The 15,462-nt window shown below is 42.6% G+C and overlaps 1 long non-coding RNA gene across 1 annotated transcript; it reads left to right on the top strand.

The window, feature by feature from the left end:
• The first annotated feature begins 4,202 nt into the window (after nt 1-4,202).
• Nucleotides 4,203-9,125, top strand: LOC138784832 (uncharacterized). The gene is made up of 2 exons (XR_011361958.1): nt 4,203-4,616; nt 8,133-9,125. It is a non-coding gene; the product is annotated as an uncharacterized lncRNA (long non-coding RNA).
• Nucleotides 9,126-15,462: the final 6,337 nt, after the last annotated feature.

Below are 15,462 nucleotides of genomic sequence, written 5' to 3'. Positions count from 1 at the left end.
ATGGTGAATTTCCTGCATAGACCCTGTAATGGTGAGTTTCCTGCATAGACCCTGTAATGGTGAATTTCCTGCATAGACCCTGTAATGGTGAATTTCCTGCATAGACCCTGTAATGGTGAGTTTCCTGCATAGACCCTGTAATGGTGAGTTTCCTGCATAGACCCTGTAATGGTGAGTTTCCTGCATAGACCCTGTAATGGTGAATTTCCTGCATAGACCCTGTAATGGTGAATATTGAAGTCTAAAAAAAAAATTGACTTTGAGATATTGAAAAGATAATGATGTTACTGACATGTAGAGCCCTAAATTCAACCAAATACACTACCCCCGTATCATATAGATGCTTTAAACTATGAAATCCGAAGATATCCGAAATTCGGTTGAACCGAACTTTTCAAAAGAATCCGGAAGTCTGGTCGGAACGAACTTTTGAAAAGTTTGCTCATCTCTAGTGATAATCCCGTATATACCTTTATTATGAATCTGGTGGGGAAAAATCCTTATTTTTAACCTATTACTCACCTCAAGGGGAAAATTAAAGTTTCACTGTCGTCTAATTTCTTTTTGCAGAAATCAATAGTACAGGCGATTTTAAGAAACTTTGTAATTGGGTTTTTGTAGCCGAAAAATGCATTTTTATCATGAGAAAGCAGTTTGAAGCTCTACCCCCTGTCTTTATGGTTCTCTATGAAGAGAGGAGGGGTGGAGGGAGATAAGGCACCAAAACAGGACAACAAAGAGTTAATTTACAGCTACATCACTGGGCAAAGTTGACAGCTGCATCCGATTACCTTCTGCAGCTCTTCCCTGGTGTCTAGTGGTGGAGATCGCCCCCCCCCGGGACATTGTCCCGGAGGAGCGATCTCCGCGTCTGGTGCCGGCCGGGGTCTCTGCCAAGATGGCGCTGATCCCGGCCCAGCGCTCGTTTGTTTTCGGCTGCAGCAGCAGCCGAAAGCCCCCAGGGGTACTTCTAGTATAAAAAAAAATGTGTTCTCATTAGTAAAAAGCCCCCTCCCCTAATAAAAGTTTGAATCACCCCCCTTTTCCCATGTTTCAAATAAAAGTAAATAAATAAATAAAAAACATGTTTGCTATCGCCGCGTGCGTAATCGCCTGAACTATTAATTTATCCCATTCCTGATCTCGCCCGGTAAATGGCGTAAGCGCAAAAAAATCCCAAAATTTCAGCCTGTCATTGCAAAGTACAATTAGTGACGCAAAAATAAGGGCTCATGTGGGTTTCTAGATGGAAAACACAAGGAGGAAAAAACGAAAATGCAAAAATGAAAAGTGGCTCCGTCCTTAAGAGGTTAATCCGGCAGCGCTGTGTCTAACGGCCGGGGCTTACATTTGTATATGCATTAGGCTGGCACACCCTCTCCGTTCTTCCTCCCCACCCTCCTCATCATTAGGAATGATCCAGGAACATTTACTGCTGTTTGAGCTTTGCACAGGTGTATTAACGATCCAGCCCATGTTTATTATACACACAGGTGGGGAATAGGAAGCAATCTGCCTGCCTGGAGGGTGGGGAGGGAGGACGGAGAGGTTGTGCCAGCCTAATCCATATACAAATGTAAGCCCCGGCCGTTAGACACAGCGCTGCAGGATTAAAAGTTGTTTTTGTGACAATAACTGCATCCCCTGCCAAACGGACCCCAGGACAAATCTTGGAATAAAAGCAGCTGTCCGAAGGTACAAGTGGTGTGGGGGGGGGGGGGGGGGGGTCAGATTGTGGGTACAGAGTCGCTTTAAGTCCGCACTGACCTCTCTGACCTCTGAATACAGGCTTTTACACAGCTCCCACTGTGTAATCCTTTGTTCTCTGCTCTTTGCTGCCGACTAATGTCCCTCCTCCCCTCTCCATAGAACAGACAGGGGCATGTCTGATGCAACAAGACACAATTTCCTAATAATGAGCAGTGAATGGAAGAGAGGAGGGAGGGGGGACCTGGGAAAAGTCTTTTTGAATACAGATTATGGCACATTTGCCTAATAAAACCAATTAAAAAGTTTCTTAACATCGCTTGTACTAAAAAAAACAAACAAACAAAAAAACGACAGTGACACTTTAAAGCAATCCTATAAGATGTATATGATTTGTAATTCAGGTATCAGGGCGCAGAATGTGGTCTGACCTGATGTAGAATGAGCCCCTTCCCTGCGTTCCAGGAGACCACACACACAAGCCTCTGACTACAAGGATGTTTGTATCGGGAAAGTTACCCGTCTGCCTGAATTTTCACTTTCTCGAGGCCAAAACAAACCTCCGCCTGCTCCCCGCCTGACTCAGCAATAGTCCACAGTTACTGATACTGATCTGAGAAATAGTTCTAAGGTCTGGAGATTGTCTCTTGTCATGTGTCCTCAGAAGAACAGAAGAAGCTTTTTTACTTAAAGGGCATTTCCAATGACAGATATTTAAATAATTATAGTGAGGTATGTCATAAATGCCTGATTGGTGGGGTGGGGGCTGATTATGGTCACTTAACTCTTTCTAGGGTCACTTCTTAGTTCTTACTCAGATAAGACAACACAGAAGTTTCCAAAGTATGGCTGTAACAGTAAAAGTTTTAATATTTAATATTTTGTGTTGTGCTTTCCATATTTGGTAACAGCTGCTCCATTTAAAGGGGAACTATCAGCAGGTTAAAGGAATCTAACCTCCTGATATGTCCCGACTACACAGGAGATTCCGAGGAGGAAGGGATGTCGCTTACCTTCCTCCTCGGTGCCGTTAGTCATTTGCTCCAGAGTCTGGTAAGACCATTAAGAGCAGTGCCCTGCCCCCATAGCGCCAATCCGTCCCATTCCCAGTGGCCCACTCAATTTATTATCATTAGAAAGGGGTGGGCTGGCTGGGGGTCGATCGGCGCTATGGGGGCGCGCAGTGCTCCTAACAGTCTTACCAAACCGTGGAGCAAAAGACTTCACCAGAACTGTGCTGAGGATGAAGGTAAAAGACATGTCTTCTTCCTTAGCATCTCCTGTGCAATAGGAACATAGCAGCAGGGTAGATTCGTCTAACCTGCTAATAGTTCTCCTTTAAACAGAATCTTCAGGAACCCATTATTGAAATCAACCCCAACTGCAACTATTTAGTTATCGTCTATCTTGTGAATACAAGGTAAGTGTTAAAGGGATTGTCCAGGCTTAGAAAAACATGGCCACAGCACCTCTCCTGCCCTCAGTTAGGATGTGATGTCTTCTAATCCTGGATAACCTTCTTAATGGTGGGACAACCCCTTTATTAGAGGATGACCAGGCAAGTTTTTATGGTCAGGAAATACTGATCAGGAAGTCTTTCAGGAGGCTTCGGGAAATCAGCAGTATTTTCGGACCCTAAAAACTGAAGGGGAAAATAAAAGTAATAAAAAGATAAACTCATATACTGCTCTTGCTTTGCTTGTGTGCCTGAAAGCTGGGAAAGATATCGATTGACAGGACGGGGTGCCAATGGCTCCTCGCCCTGTCAAACACAGAACCGCTTTTAACTGTATGTGCTTCTGAATAGGAGCGCATAGAGTTAAAAGGGCCATGCGCAGCACCCAGCATATTTAGAGCTGTCCAAAATCCCAGATTCTCCCATAGGCTTCTATAGGGGCATTCATTCCAGACAAAAATTTCCAGACCTATTTTCCCGGAATGGACATCCTTCAGGAAAAAAAAGCTGAAGGGTGTCCATGCCCAATTGAAGTCTATGGGTCTGAAAATCTTTCTGGATTTCTTATTAGGAAATTTAGCCAGATGTGTGCATGAGGCTTTACCAATATGCTGTACATTTTATATAGCGTTTGAATAGACACACCTATAATTTTAAAGGGTTTTCTCTATCCTGCGGAGGGACCATCACTGCGAAGCCTCCCGGAAACACTGATATGGTGTATTATAGAAGAGCTGGATAACACACTCCATGTAACAGTCAGGCCTAAAGTATCTACATAGCTGAGGCGGAGAAGAGGGGATGTCTGGAGCCAGCATTTAGATAGAGACAATCTGACAAGTGTATCTGCTTAAGAATCTTCAAAGACATTTCTCTTATAAGAAGTGAGGAGAAGGTGTGTTCCCGGGGCCGCTGTGAACTCACGTTCCCTGCATCAGTGCTTAATATCCTTATGCACAAAGAGGGAGATTTATCAGACATGGTGTAAAGTGAAACTGACTCAGTTGCCCCTAGCAACCAATCAGATTCCACCATCACATGTAGCTTCATTACCACCATGTTTGTTACAGGCCATATATAGGTGGTTTCTCTCACTTAAAGGGGATCTGTCACTACTCCTGACCTGTCTGTTATAGCAAAAACACGTAGGGGTATTTCTCGTAGGGGTAACAGAGGAACGGCACATCACAGAGCTATAAGAAAAGGTGATCCAGAATTGTTATTTTATGGGCGTTGTATGTATTTGCTAAACCAGACAGGTCCAGAGTGGTGACAGGGCACCTTTAAAGGTATACTGGATTTTTAGTGTCTGACCCTATTGACCCTGCAGAAATAAGCTGCTACCAGAACAATTTGGCTGAGGCTTACCCCCTCCCGATAGAGGAAAAATTAATGATCAGCCATGAAAGGATCGGGAGAGAGAACTGAGCAAAAGCAAATTATTAATTTTCCAGTAAGTGTCTGCTATATGGGACCTGTATCTATCACTAGCTCAGAGTGTTACTCTCACTTTAAAAAACCTTTCACATTTCACAGAAAGTTTTGATCGGTCAGGGTCTGGGTGTTCTGACCCCAGTGATTGCTAGAATGAGTTAGGAGAAGCGAGCAGCTAAGCGCTTCTCTCCCCAGATCAGTGCTCTCCATGTCCTATAGAGACATCATGCATAATGCCCCTATTCCACGAGTCGTTTGAAGGAGCAAACGAGCGCTATTAGCGCTCGTTTGCTCCTCGTTCCCCGCTCGCTGCCGCCGCTATTCAACGAGGCTGCAGCGAGCGGGTGAGTGCGGGAGGGGGCGGCGGGGAGCTGCGGGGGGGCTGCCCGGGGGATCGCTGATCGTCCGGGCAGCCCATAGGATACAGCAGCGCCTGCTGCCGATGCTCCTATTCAACGGAGCGACGGCAGCAGATCGCTGCTATATCAGTCGCTTGTTTTTCAACATGTTGAAAAACAAGCGACTGCAACGATCAGCCGACATGAACGATGTCGGCTGATCGTTGCACTCTATTCCACGGGACGAATATCGTTCGTAGCGGTCGATATCGGCCGAATACGAACGATATTGCTCCTCTAAACGACCCGTGGAATAGGGCCTTAAGAACTTACAGACGTTAGCATGACATCACTAGCTCATTATAGACATTCTCTCTCAGCCATTTTGTTCCCATCAGTCTCCTCTGTTGCGGTTTTTGTGATCGCTGTGATCTTTGTATGGTGACAGACTGTCCGTGCAAACAATGTAATGGTGACAGAGTGCACTGACTGCTCAGGAATGACAAACATTTGTTAAGTGCTCTCCTGGTCTTGTGCACATATCATTGTCTCCTGTGTGTCTCCTCATGTCCGGGACTCACAAGATGGGAGATGTCTCATGGCCGCACAGCTCTCACTACTGATGTCTGCACTTTCTAAACCCCCTATCTTTTGTATTAGTAATGTGATCACCAGGCACCAGTCATTCACAAGAGGCTACGGTCATTATTACATTACAGATCTATGATTTATCTATCTATCTGTCTGTCTGTCTATCTATCTATCTATCTATCTATCTATCTATCTATCTATCTATCTATCTATTAACTATCTATCTATCTATCTATCTTCTATCTATCTATCTATCTATTAGCTATCTATCTATCTATCTATCTATCCATCTATCTATCTATTTATCTATTATCTATCTATCCATCTATCTATCTATTTATCTATTATCTATCTATTTATCTATCTATCTAGTTTTCACACAATGGTTTAATGTTGAACTGGATCTATATCAATTTTTCCACAGGCTCAAATTGCGAGTCTGGAGTGAAAATATTGATTCCTCCAGTCATTCCGAGGGCTTTTCTGAATGTGAATTGTCTTTAAAGGATTTTGGGTTGTTTAACAAAAGCGATTTCACCCCGATAAATACAGTACACCCAATAGAGACATACATATAATTAGTCAAAATTTATATAGACAAACTACATGAACAGACGCCTGAAGGTTTTGTGAAAAAACCCAATTTAAAATCGAGTCATCTAAAGGGGGCGCGGTGGTGATCATGGATACTTCTGCATATCTTAAAGAGGTATATCGCCAACTCAATGACAATGAAGTGTATTTACAGCTGAGCAGTGATCCAACCAACACTGTTAAAAATAAGCTGAAAGCTATTTTGCATGATGCCTATACACAGGGTTTGATTGACAAGAAATTGAAAGATTTTTTATGGGTTGATTTTCCCATCATGCCAAGACTTTATATTCTCCCAAAAATACACAAGCGACTAAAAGACCCCCCCGGCCGACCTATAGTCTCGGGGCGGGGTTCGCTTCTGAGTCAAGCGTCCATTTTTGTTGATAAAGTGTTACAACCCTGTGTATTGGCTATGAAATCTTATGTGAAGGACACCACAGACTTTATTAATAAAATCAAAACTGTACATGTTCCTGATCATGCCATCATTGCCTCATTAGATATCACTTCACTATATACCTTTATCGATCACAATAAAGGTATGGACTCCATTAGAAGGAAACTACAACAGTCCCACATGTCCAACCCGAGCCAAAATTTCATTCTTGCTTTAATTCAGCTAATTCTGACTTGCAATTTCTTTGTCTTTGATAAAAAAAACCTTTTTTTATAACAGAAAGGAACCGCTATGGGTTCAAACATGGCACCATCGTACGCAAACCAGTATGTGGAGTCCCTTGAGGAGGAGTCGATCTATGTGTCCCACCATGCCCAATCTCTTAAGGGCTGGTGGAGATACATAGGCGACATATTCCTCATTTGGGTGGGTACGGTTGATGAACTAATGTCATTTTGGGATTTTTTGAATCGAATAGACCCAGACCTACAATTCACACTCACACACTCGGACAAAGAAGTAACGATTCTTGACACTGTTGTTTACATTGAAAATAAATCATTGAAGTCATATTTACATACCAAACCAACAGACAAAAACACTCTATTACAATACGAGTCCAATCACCCCACCAGTATGAAAAACAGTCTCCCGAAAAGTCAGTTCCTAAGAGCTAAACGGATAGTTGAGGATCCGCACTCACTAGAGCAGGCATACACAAAAATGACCAATAACTTTTTACAACGTGGTTATCCAGCTAGACTCATAGAGAAACAAAAAACAGACGTGTCACACATCACCAGAAATTGCTTACTGACTACTCAGTCAACACGTACAGCCCCTTCACGTATACCTTTTGTGACCACCTATAATTCCATGTGTCCAGAGATTAGCAACATATTAAACAGACACTGGTACATCCTAACCAGAAGCTTTCCACAGATTGCAGAATTCAACAATTGCCCTCTTATGTGATCACTTGGTTAAAACAGAGGTAATTAATGCTCCTGTAGCCAGACATACCTTTTTAGCTCCAAAAATTACAGGTTGTTATCCCTGTCTGAGTTGCGTTAACTGTAGACACATGCAGAAGGGAGATACTTTCATTCACCCAACTACAGGCAAATCTTACAGAATACGGACGTTCCTCACATGTACCTCTGAATGGCTCATATATGTACTCTGGTGTCCATGCCAATTACTATATGTTGGCGAAACAGATACACAATCAGGAGAGCCAGATTAGACTTACCAGTCTCTAAGCATTTCACGGAAGCTGGCCACACCGAACGAGACCTCCGATTCATGCTTATCGATCAGATTCCTCCTTTGCATCGCGGAGGGGACCGTCACTCTAGGCTGAAAAAAAAAGAATTGGAGTGGATATTTAAACTCCAATCCTTGAAGCCAAGAGGTCTTAATGTGGACTACAAAATTATACCTAGATACTGTAATTAAGATCAAAATGGATGAGGGATCGGGGGATGCTGGTTGACTCAGTCTCCCCGTGACCACCTATGCCTATTGATCTGTGTACATAGTGAACCATACAACTGTTATTTACCATTTATGCTTTGACATGTGTATTAATTTACTCTTCTATTTACTTTAGATTTGTGATATTAAGCGTTTTCTTGGGATTAACGAGTAAACTACACCTACATCGGTCCTCATCGGTTCCTGTTCCTTGCACTGCCAGCACATCTATCCTTTTGGACCATATTGCTCTCTTACAGCCAGCCTTTTGAACATGCCTCGTCACAGTGTGAACATGGGTCCTTGATGTGCTGCGGCTCCCACAGGTCTGAGCCTCGTAACCGATCCTCCGGGTGATTCACATCATCCTGAGATGTAGGAGAAAGGGACCCGCTGTACTAATTGGTGTGCCGCGACATAGCATTAGACCCATGGGACACTACACAATGCTACAATGCTACAATGTTTATTATGGACTTTACTGTTTTTTTACATGTACTAATTACATTTGGCTGGACTATGCTAACACCATTGAAACTTTCATCACATCGGAGACCAGTAGTACCGCCCACTGTCTGGATTACTGGTGTATCCATAGAGAGCTCCGCCACGTATGTACGTGGTCCAGTGACGAATGTGGTTTACGCACCGCTCACTCATATGCAGCAGGTTGCGTTCCATTCTGACGCTGCGTTCCATGGCTTATCTCTACGATCAGACTTGGCGTCTTTAGGCCTTGCAGTGCTTCAACGGTCTTTTACTTACCACTTCTGAGGATCTGGTACGGTGTGTGCTCACTCGTTACCCCACGTGCATACGATTGCATGATTGATTAATTCCTTTTTAATTTACACCTCTATGGACACCTTGTTTCAGATATAACTATATTTATTTTCACTGACTTTTGCAGGATATACTGCCTTAACATGCTTGCACTATTGTAGTGATTTATATTTTGTCTTTTACTGTATTTCACGTTTTCAAACACTAATTGATGATTAGAGAATAATTGTATACACAGTTGTATATATACACCGTCCGGGGCTGAGTTTGTTCTTATTGCTCTTATTGCTAGAGCTGAAACGTCGCACTTGTATTTCATGGGCAATTAAATCCACAGTTTTCTTCATTTTGGAGTGCTGCTGTCATCTTGTTTGCTATCTATCTATCTATCTATCTATCTATCTATCTATCTATTATCTATCTATCTATCTATCTTCTATCTATCTATCTATCTATCTATCTATCTATCTATCAATGTATCTATCTATCTATCTATCTATCAATCTATCTATCTATCTATTATCTATCTATCTATCTATCTATCTATCTATCTATCTATCTCCTATCTATCTATCTATCTATCTATCTCCTATCTATCTATCTATCTATCTATCTATCTATCTATCTATCTTCTATCTATCTATCTATCTATTATCTATCTATCTATCTATCTCCTATCTATCTATCTATCTATTTATCTATCTATCTATCTATCTATCTATCTATCTATATCCTATCTATCTCCTATCTATCTCCTATCTATCTATCTATCTATCTATCTATCTATCTATCTATCTATCTATTATCTATCTATCTCCTATCTATCTATCTATCTATCTATCTATCTATCTATCTATCTATCTATCTCCTATCTATCTATCTCCTATCTATCTATCTATCTATCTATCTATCTATCTATCTCCTATCTATCTATCTATCTATCTATCTATCTATCTATCTATCTCCTATCTATCTATCTATCTATCTATCTATCTCCTATCTATCTATCTATCTATCTATCTATCTCCTATGTATCTATCTATCTATCTATCTATCTATCTATCTATCTATCTATCTATCTCCTATCTATCTATCTATCTATCTATCTAAAAAGAGAAGAAAAAAGAGGGCCCGGCGCCTTGTGTAATACTATCAAACAAGGGACGATTATTGAAGAATAATAGGCTGCTCACCTTTTTGCCCCTTGGGCTTTATGCGTATAACCCTTCACTGTCCGTGGGGGTACCAGTATGACGGTGGTCCGTGGAGTGGCAGGAGGTTTCCAGTGGCTAGGATGCAGGAGGGCTGCTAAAGATGATTGTACCACAAACGGGTTGCTCCCAGCTACGGGGCCCGTGGAAGACAAATACCCTGTTTTTTATTTTATTTTTTTCACTATTTATCTATCTATCTATCTATCTATCTATCTATCTATCTATCTTTCCAATCTTTGAGCAGCACTACGTGTTTAATAGAGAGGGTGCCCGCAGGTAGTCTCGACCAAGACCTCCACTGGATATATTCAAAAGATCGCCCACAGCACTCCAAGATAATGAAAAAAATCTGATTTATTCCATAATGGTGCAGCACAGCATACAAGTCAAGTGCGACGTTTCAACGACCTCCGAAAAAGACAATGGAGGTAGTTGAAACGTCGCACTTGACTTGTATGCTGTGCTGCACCATTAGGGTATAAACCCACACACCGTATATGCAGCGTATTTACTGCTGCGATACGCAGCAAATACGCAGCAAATACGCAACAAATACGCAGCAGATTAGATCTAAATAACTGAACACAGCATCAAATCTAAACCATCAAATCTGCTGCGTATTTGTTGCGTATCTGCTGCGTATATGGTTTGTGGGTTTGTACCCTTATGGGATAAATCATGTTTTTTCATCATCTTGGAGTGCTATGGGCGATCTTTTGAATATATTATCTATCTATCTATCTATCTATCTATCTATCTATCTATCTATCCATCTAAAAATATAGCGTCCTGCCATATGTCGTTTTTTGTTACTTCTCGTGTGATGGAATAAACGCACAGATTTTTTCCACTTTCTCTTTGTGTGCTGCGGAGTATATTTCTATTGGACTGATTATCTGCATCCACGGTCGGGATTATCGGCAGGCACCAACTACTACATATTGGAGTGCTGCTCTGTATTTTTGAATCTATCTATCTATCTATCTATCTATCTATCTATCTATCTCCTATCTATCTATCTATCTATCTATCTATCTATCTATCTCCTATCTATTATCTTTCTTTATTTTTTATTCTTTATACTTTCCTCTTCAGATCACTGGGATGAATATGGATAAAGCTCAGCAACTTCCTGTATTGTATACACAGCACTTCTCCATCTTACAAGAAATAGATAAAACATCTCTCTGCCTGGTGCCCGTCTGTCTCTGATGGTAAAACATCTAGGTGATCTCTATAATACAGTGGAACATTAGAATAAAGCTTTAGACAGGTGATTGACATGAAGGCATACAGGCAGTGGCAGGCATTAAACAGGTTATACAGGGATAGAAAAAAAACATAGCTGCTGTCTTGCAAAAACAGCGGCACCCCTGTCCTCAGGTTCTGTTTGGTGTTACAACTTAAAGGGGTTGTCCGGGATAATATGATATTTTACTATGATACTGGGGCTGCGGAGGACATGTCAATGACAAATACTTACCTTCCCCGGGCCGCCCGTTCTCTGCCGCTGTCAACAATTTCAAAACACCCGGTGATGTGCTATTCCAACCGCAAATAGAAGCTCAGCATAGACAGTATAGAATCTATACTGAGCTGAAAGAGGATGTACCATCTTTAATCTGACCCACGTGAGCGCCGTCACGGGGAAGCCAGTGCCGCGGTCTGTTTTTTTAACCACGGCCCGGTTCCCATGTACGGCGCCGTTCTAGGTACCAGGCTGGGACTGAAGCACAGGAGGCGGGCCGGCCCGCCCCCAGTGGCCGGAATCCCCCGTCCCTCTATGACGCGGCTTCATTGACTCTAATAGAGCCACGTCATAGAGGGGAGGGAATACCCTCCCACTGGGAGCAGACCGGCCCGCCTCCTGTGCTTCAGTCCCAGCTTGGTACCCGTGCATAGAACGGCGCCATACACGGGAACAGAGCCGTGGTTCAAAAAATGGACCGTGGAACTGGCTTCCCTGTGACAGTGCCATTCTATCCGTGCGTTAGATTAATGAGGATGTACCTTATGTTACATCCTCTTTAAATTTCCAGCGGGATTGCCGTGTCAGCAAATGTTTGGAAATTTGTCACAGCAGCCGATTTACAACGGCCGCGATTAATAGAAAATTTACATTGCACTGCAGTCAATGGCATCCCAACCAGAGTGTATACACATGGGGGAGATTTATCAAACATGGGGGGAGATTTATCAAACTGGTGTAAAGTAGAATAGGCCCAACCAATCAGATTCCACCTTTTATTTTCCAAAGAGTCTGTGAGGAATGAAAGGTGGAATCTGATTGGTTGCTAGGGGCAACTGAGCCAGTTTCACTTTACACCAAGTTTGATAAATCTCCCCCTAGGTGTAGAGAGAAACTGGGTCAGTTGCCCCTAGCAACCAATCAGATTCCACCTTTCATTCCTCACAGACTCTTTGGAAAATAAAAGGTGGAATCTGATTGGTTGCTAGTGGCAACTGAGCCAGTTTCATTTTACACAATGTGTGATAAATCTCCCCCATAGTATATGCTCTGGCCAGGAACCCTAGCTGGATCACAGAACGGCCGGTGTCTTACAGCGTGTGAACTTGGCCTTATGAGAGAAAAGTGCTATTTTTTACTGACTCCCTTCATTTTACCATATAATGTATGGTATAGCAAAAAAAATAAAATAATAATAATTATTAAAAACTAGAAAATGTACCCGGCGCTGCCCGGGTATAAAGTGTCAGTGTGTTAATTAGATTTGTTCGAAGGTGCCCAGGAGGCCAAGTTAAAGGTATTGTTTCATCTGAGTTAATCAGTGGAATTAGTGTATACCTGTAGTGCATAGTTGGAGGGGTTCTGTATACCCACAATGTATAGTTTTTAGGGGTCTTGCATATCTGTAGTGCATAGTTGGGGGGCTGTATACCTATAGTGTATAGTTGGGGGGGTCCTGTATAACTATAGTGTGTAGTTGGGGGGGGGGGCTGTATACCTGTAGTGTATAGTTGAGGGAGGTCCTGTATACCTGCAGTGTACAGTTGGTGAAGGTCCTGTATACCTGTACTGTATAGTTTGGGGGTCCTGTATACCTGTAGTATATAGTTGGTGCTGTATACCTGTAATGTATAGTTGGTGGAAGTCTTGTATACCTGTAGTTTATAGTTTGAGGGTCCTGGATACCTGTAGTGTATAAATGGTGGAGGTCTTTTATACCTGTAGTATCTGTAGTATATAGTTCGGGGTCCTGTATACCTGTAGTGCATAGTTTTAAGGTCCTGTATAACTGTAGTATAGAGTTGGTGGAGGTCCTGTATACCTGAAGTGTATAGTTTGGGGTCCTATATACCTGTAGTATATAGTTGGTGGAGGTCCTGTATACCTGAAGTATATAGTTGGTGGAGGTTCTGTACACCTGTAGTGTATAGTTTTGGGGTCCTGTATACCTGTAGTGTAAAGTTTGGGGTCCTGTATACCTGTAGTATATAGTTGGTGGAGGTCACGTGCACCTGTAGTGTATAGTTTTGGGGTCCTGTATACCTGTAGTGTCCTGTATACCTGCAGGGTCGTTTTTACCATTAGGCACCCATGGTCTGGTGCGTAGGGTAGCACCTTGCAGAGGGGCAGTACCCTCCCGTTCAGACTTGCCAGAAAACCTGGTGTCTTTTCGAGGGGGGTATGGCGGTATTGGTCAGGTCTGGTATAGCGGTGTTATCCAGTCACAATATGGCGGTATTGGTCAGGTCTGGTATGGCAGTGTTATTTAGTCACAGTGTGTCGGTATTGGCCATGTCTGGTATGGCGGTGTTATCCAGTCACAGTATGGCGGTATTGGTTAGGTCTGGTGTGGCGGTGTTCTCTAGTCACAATGTGACGGTATTGGTCAGGTCTGGTATAGTGGTGTTATTTAGTCACAGTATGGCGGTATTGGTCAGGTGTGGTATGGCAGTGTTATCCAGTCACAGTATGGCAGTATTGGTCAGGTCTGGTATGACAGTGTTATCCAGTTACAGTATGGCGGTATTGGTCAGGTCTGGTATGACAGTGTTATCCAGTCACAGTATGGCGGTATTGGTCAGGTGTGGTATGACAGTGTTATCCAGTCACAGTATGGCGGTATTGGTCAGGTCTGGTGTGGCAGTGTTACCCAGTCACAGTTTGGTATACCTGTAGTGCTCTGTATATACATGTACTGTATAGATGGAGTAGGGGGTCCTGTATATACATGTACTGTATAGTTGGAGTAGGGGGTCCTGTATATACATGTACTGTATAGATGGAGTAGGGGGTCCTGTATATACATGTACTGTATAGATGGAGTAGGGGCTCCTGTATATACATGTACTGTATAGATGGAGTAGGGGGCCCTGTATATACATGTACTGTATAGATGGAGTAGGGGGTCCTGTATATACATGTACTGTATAGATGGAGTAGGGGGTCCTGTATATACATGTACTGTATAGATGGAGTAGGAGGTCCTGTATACATGTACTGTATAGTTGGAGTAGGGGGTCCTGTATATACATGTACTGTATAGATGGAGTAGGGGGTCCTGTATATACATGTACTGTATAGATGGAGTAGGGGGTCCTGTATATACATGTACTGTATAGTTGGAGTAAGGGGTCCTGTATACATGTACTGTATAGATGGAGTAGGGGGTCTACCAGTTATTACTGTGGATGTTGTGAGGCAGCTTCCCTAGCAACCACAACTCCCTGTGAAAATGAAAGCAGTAATCCTATTGGTTGCTAAGGCTCCAACTGCCGTGTCTGCTGCAGCTAATTATATCACCTGTGTTTGCAGTGAGGAGATTTTCCCATTCATCTCTATGGGGCGCCGCTCATCCCCCTCCCCCTCCCCTCCTGTACATCTGGCGGGGACGGGACCTTCGCTAAAACCTTCCCGGGCACCCAATGTATCTGTGTGCCAAATTTGGGGTCAAACGGCTCAGGCGTTTGAAAGTCTATTTGGGACAGACAGACAGACAGACAGAAGGACAGACAGACAGACTTTGATTTTTATTATATAGATAAAATTATAAATAAATAAATAAATATACATGTAAAAATATGCTATTGTGCAAATTGATAAGACAATAATTACTTCTGATGTACAGAATATATTATGAGGGTGCGTTCACATGTACAGGATTAGCAGCAGATTTGATGGTGCAGATATGATGCTGTGTTCAGTTATTTAGATTAAATCTGCTGCGATACGGTACCTGTATAGCTACCAATAATACCAAAGTTGGGTCGTTTTTGTTTTGTTTTACTATAGTAAAAAAATCAACCAGACCCTTATCTCCACAGACATCACACACCAATCAAAAGTTATATACCTTATACTGTCGGCTACACCTGGCTGTCTGTATAAAGTGTATGGAGGCCTTTTGTGTATGGAGGCCTTTTCCTATCCCACTTTATTATCCCATAGTGACTGAACAGAGCACCGGCCCAACATGTGGGGTGCCCACCATTTATTTGGGGGAC

This window comes from Dendropsophus ebraccatus, chromosome 2, assembly GCF_027789765.1.
Source record: "Dendropsophus ebraccatus isolate aDenEbr1 chromosome 2, aDenEbr1.pat, whole genome shotgun sequence".
NCBI lineage: Eukaryota > Metazoa > Chordata > Amphibia > Anura > Hylidae > Dendropsophus > Dendropsophus ebraccatus.
This window is presented reverse-complemented; position numbering and strand designations above follow the sequence as displayed.